The sequence below is a fragment of the Acomys minous genome (genome assembly GCF_964271855.1).
Source record: "Acomys minous genome assembly, chromosome: 9".
Lineage (NCBI taxonomy): Eukaryota > Metazoa > Chordata > Mammalia > Rodentia > Muridae > Acomys > Acomys minous.
This window is the reverse complement of record NC_140490.1, coordinates 53,346,780-53,352,244: the sequence shown is the minus strand read 5'-3', so window position 1 is coordinate 53,352,244 and position 5,465 is coordinate 53,346,780.

Here is a 5,465-nt window from a genome sequence, read left to right as displayed (position 1 = left end):
CCCCAGGATGTATCTCATGTACCTCGCTTTATCCTAGAACCCTTTTTGCCTGATGATGTTCCACTTCCTATTTCCTGCCTAAGCTGTAGGCCATCAAGTTTATTACTGATGGGTAGTGCTTCCATACAGACACAAGTGATTCCTTCTACACATGTCTGTAGACCACTTTCTTCTCCATCAGTGATAAAGATCTGGAGTTTTCTTTGCACACAGTTTTGGAATTGTGCTGTTTTAAAACAATGAAGTGAATTATTAGAAACTGCAATGTGGCTTGGATACTGTGGCCCTACCATATCGCTAGAGGGATTTCTACTATGGCCTGGTTTCTACATGCACCTTAATGTTGGGTGTCAGCACAGTCAACAGCCCACCCCATCTGCAGAACACACCTTCAGAGGGTAAATTTAGAATATTCTTTCCAATACCAGCTAGGTGTGTCTGGTAAAGGGAAATCTTTACAAACGGCACATTGTCAGAGCCTTTCATAGGAAAACATGGAGAGGAAAAAAACCCACAGCTTTTCCTGGATGCATTTGAACATAGAGCCACTGCCTCTGTTTTGAGTTCTTCACCTCCTTATTGAACTCATGTGTTCCATAAACCACAGTCTGGGAAATCATCTGCTTGGTCCCTAGAGAAAGTTCATGTCTTCTCCCTTCACATTAAGTTTCTATCAGACATCCAGAGTCCACACTGAAATATAGGTATATTGCTTGCCCACACATCTTCTCAGACTCTAAGAAACAGAGTTTTCCTCTCCTGTGCTCATGAACACCATGCCTGAACATTTATAGCAGCATCATTCATAATTACCAAAAAGTTAGAAACAACCCAATACCCAGCTATGGATAAATAGATAACTATAACATGGTAAACCTAGTTAATGGAATGTTATTCAGCCTGAGAAAATAAATTCCTATATGCTGCAACACAGATGAACTTTGAAAATATTATCCTAACTGAAAATGTATCAAATACAAAAGCTCACAGGTGTATGATGATATTTGCATGAAAAGTCCAAAATAAGCAAGTCCATTACTACAGAAAGAGCGTTCTGGTTGCAAGGGCTGGGAGGGAGAATGAGGAGCTATTATCCAGTGGATATGGAATTTCATCATGGGAAGTAAAAGAATTCTGGATATGGACGGTGGCGATAATTACACAATAACACGTGTAATACAAACTATTGAGGTGTATCTTAAAATGGTTAACATGGTAAATTTTACCTTACGTATATTTTACTGCCACAAAAATTTTAGCTGGTCATGATAACACATAATCCTGTAACACCAACAATAAGGAGATTAATTTAATTTAATTTATTTATTTTATTATTTTCTCTGTGTAGCCTTGGCTGTCCTAGACTTGTTTTGTAGACCAGACTGGCCTCAAACTCATGGAGATCCATCTGCCTCTGCCTCCCAGAGTGCTGGGATTACAGGTGGGTGTGCACCACTGTGCCCTGCTAGGAGGTTATTGTTAAAATATATAACATACATTAAGAGTTTAAGGCCAACCTGGAACAAAAAAACCCAAAAAACGAAATAACTCATTTTTCCATGCATTTATTTATTATTTAGTGTGGAGGAAGCAGGTTGAGGGGCATGGCTTTGAAGGTCTTCAGTGGTCCTCAGTTCCTTCTTCATTCTCTGCTTCCAGTCTGGCCTGAGGTGAAGAACCCTCCCACCTCCTCCCACCCCCACCCCCCCTCCCCCAGCAACCAGGCATATGCTTTGATCACCATGATGTTCTGCCTAAGCTTGTGGAGCCAACCCCAAATGGAGTAATCAAAGATCTATTGACTGCCAGTCCACATCTTCCTAAATTTGCCTCATCAGATAATCTGGATTTCATCCTATTGTCTCAGTGATCCCCTACCCCCATCTCTCTCTATATTTTAGATTTTTCTATGACTGCCCTATCTGAATGTACTCCAGAAGAGGCCATCAGATCCCATTACAGGTGGTTGTGAGACACCATGTCATTGCTGGGAATTGAACTCAGAACCTCTGGAAGAGCAGACAGTGCTCTTAACCACTGAGCCATCTCTCCAGCCCAGACATGATCTATTTTTTATTTTATGTACACTGGTATATGCATGTCTGTGTGATGGTGTCAGATCTCTTGGAGCTGGAGTTTCAGGAAATGGTGAGCTGCCATGTGGGTTCTGGGAATTGAACTCTCGTTCTCTGTAAGAGCAGCCAGTGGTCTCAACCACTGAGCCATCTCTCTGGCCCAATTTCCTCTTTCCTCCCCCCACCCCACCCCTGACAGGGTTTCTCTGTGTACCCTTGGCTGTCCTGGACTCATTTTGTAGACCAGGCTGGCCTTGAACTCAGAGATCTGCCTGTCTCTGCCTCCTGAGCACTGGGATTACAGGGGTGCACCACCAAGCCCAGCCTTCCTCTTTTATAATAAAGCACAAAAATGTACCACGCTAAAAGAGAGCAGTTTTCCAGGCCTTGGTCATCAGTCATGTTGGGTACGACAGCGAATGGTTTCTCTCTTCACTGGCACAAAACATCTGTCTGCCCTTGAGCTCATAGATGAGATCACTACAGACAGAACAATGGCATCCACAGTTGGGGATAATCTATGCCCTACCCTGCTTCTAAGGTACGAGTCTGTCACCATCAGTTAGGTAGGATCTGTTAACTTGCAAGCTAACAGTGAGGGACCCACAGTGTGAACAGTCAGATCTCAGAGTCCTGGCCTCTCTCCACGCCAGAGGTATGCACGGTGTCAGTTGCTACTGTCTGGTCACTGCCTTCCCGGGGCGCCTCTACCCATCGAGGCTTTTTGTCTTGTGAGCTAAGTCTGACCTTCTTATGTAACTGGAGTTTTACTAGAACGTGGCTTGGTTGTCTCTTTGTGTCCTCAATCGTTTGGTCTTTAAGAACCAAGCTGAATCCCTGCTGGAAAAGACAGGATGGCCTGCGGAATAAAGAGCCATTATCCCAGCATTTAGGAGGCTGAGGGATGAGGATGGCTTCCAGCTGCAGGCCAGCCTGAGCTACATAGTGAGTTCCAGGCCAGCCTGAGCTACAAGACAGGAGAGAGAGAGAGAGAGAGAGAGAGAGAGAGAGAGAGAGAGAGAGAGAGAGAGAGAGAGAGAGAGACTCTCTGTTGTTATAGCTTCATTTAGCCACATTTTTAAATGTTATTTTCTAAGCACTTAGGAGGCCAAGGCAAAAAGCTCATGAGATTGGGCCATATAGTGAAACCATGTCTCAAAACCCCAAACCAACCTAACTAGCAGCAACCAAAACAGTCTGTGTGCCTCATTTTTCCCTCTATCTCCAGTGCTGGGATGGAAGTGTGTGCCTTCCCTGTACCCGGTTTACAGAGATGGAAGTGTGTGCCTCCCCCACACCCAGTTTACAGAGACAGAAGTGTGTGCCTTCATACCCAGTTTACAGAGATGGAAGTGCCTTTCCCGCACACGGTTTAAGGAGCTCTGAGGATCAAGCCCTGCTTCATGTGTGCTACACAAGCATTTTACTAACTGAGCTGTGTCTCCAGCCTTCCTTCTCATTTATATACTCGATAGATGTAAACGAGGTTAAATTGGTTGTTCCTGTAAAACAAATATGCAAACGGTATGGATTTGTGGTCACTTCTCTAACAAAGAATTGCTTGACTAAATTGAAATATTTTGCCCTGCTGATTTGTGTCTGTGTCTTTCTCATTTCACTGCCAAATCCTAGAGCAAGCTTTCTGATTTGGTCTAACCATGCCTCCCTGGAGCCTGACCATTGCTGCTCTTCTCCAGTCATCTTAAGTGAGGGCACAATTTCACCCCTGGGGGACATTTGGCTATGACCAGGGACATTTTTATCACACACAACAGTGCTATGGGCATCTTACAGCAGAGGTCAGGGAAATGCTCAAGATAATCCTCCTGAGAAGAAAAGTGGCAAATGGTGACAGGGTCGGGCTGAGAAGCCCCACTCCTCCCTGCCTTGGTTTGCAGTGACTAGAGCCCACCAGGCTTCCTTCCGGTGGGTCTTTCAAAGGCCTGTGCAATATGAGGTTTAGCTGAGCTAAGTACCTTCGGAAAGGAGTCAATGTCCAACACCTTTGCTTTGACCAACTGTCCTAAACATATGGTTTTAGCCTACAAGCCCATGACCTCAGCCCAGCGGTCTCCCTTAAGTGTCTTTTGTTTATTTGTTGCTATTGCTTTTTTTTTTTTTTTCCGAGACAGGGTTTCTCTGTGTAACAACCCTGGCTGTTCTGGACTACTTTGTAGACCAGGCTGGCCTCAAACTGGCAGAGATCCGCCTGCCTCTGCCTCCCAGACTGCTGGGATTAAAGGCGTTCACCACCATGCCTGGCTCCTTAAGTGTCTTTTGAGGCAAAGCAATAAACCAGAGAACACCAACCCCTATTTAAGTCTTTACACTTTATTATTTTATGTAGATGTATGTTTTCCTGCATGTATGCCTATGCGTGTATGTCTATGTATATATGTCTATGTATGTATGTCTATGCATGTATGTCTATGCATGTATGTCTATGTATATATGTCTATGTATATATGTCTATGTATGTATGTCTATGCATGTATGTCTATGCATGTATGTCTATGTGTGTATGTCTATGTGTGTATGTATATGCAGGACATACTTGGCGTATACACCTAGTACCCTCAGAAGCCAAAGGAGGGCATCAGATCCCCTGGAACTGGAGGTACCGATGGCTGTGAGCTGCCATGTAGGTGCAGGGAATTGAACCCAGGACCACTGAAGAGCAACCAGTGTTCTTAACCACTGAGCCATCTCTCCAAGTACCTCACTACTCACTTCATAAAAATATTGACACTTCACAAACTTGGCTTGTATAGTAAAGTCCCAATTTCTTGACCTTTAAAAAAAAATCAGGCAGCCAGATGAGGTGGCAAACATTTTTAATCTTGGCACTGAGGGTGGCAGAGGCATGGGGATGGCTATGGGTTGGAGGCCAGCCTGGTCTACAAAGTGAGTCCAGGATAGCCAGGGCTACACAGAGAAGCCTGTCTCAAAAAAAAACAAAAAAAAAACAAAAAACAAAAAACAACAAAACCAATAAGCAAACAACAAAACCCACCAGGCTGTGTGGATGTGGTGAGCTCTGTGTATTCGTAGGAATCTTTCTGTCCAGCAGAATGACTCTGCTGTCTCCTACTGTTAAGCCAGCTTCCTTAAACAGAGCCTGGGTGTCAATGGAGATTGAGCATCCAGTTCGAATTGACATTTGCCAGACAAGGTGCCAGTGAGAAATTTTGCATCCTGTGTGCATCTGATTCTTCCCATGAGGGTTTATTGTTACAGGAAGTGGGCGAAACACAGTAGCTAAGGCCACCAACCCTTGAGCTCAAACTCATCTCTATAAAATCTATCTCCCAAAGTCATCTTGTAACTTCTGCCTTGTCGTGTGAATTCTTCCGGAACCGAGTTAAGATGACACACTTTCTGGAATGGCTG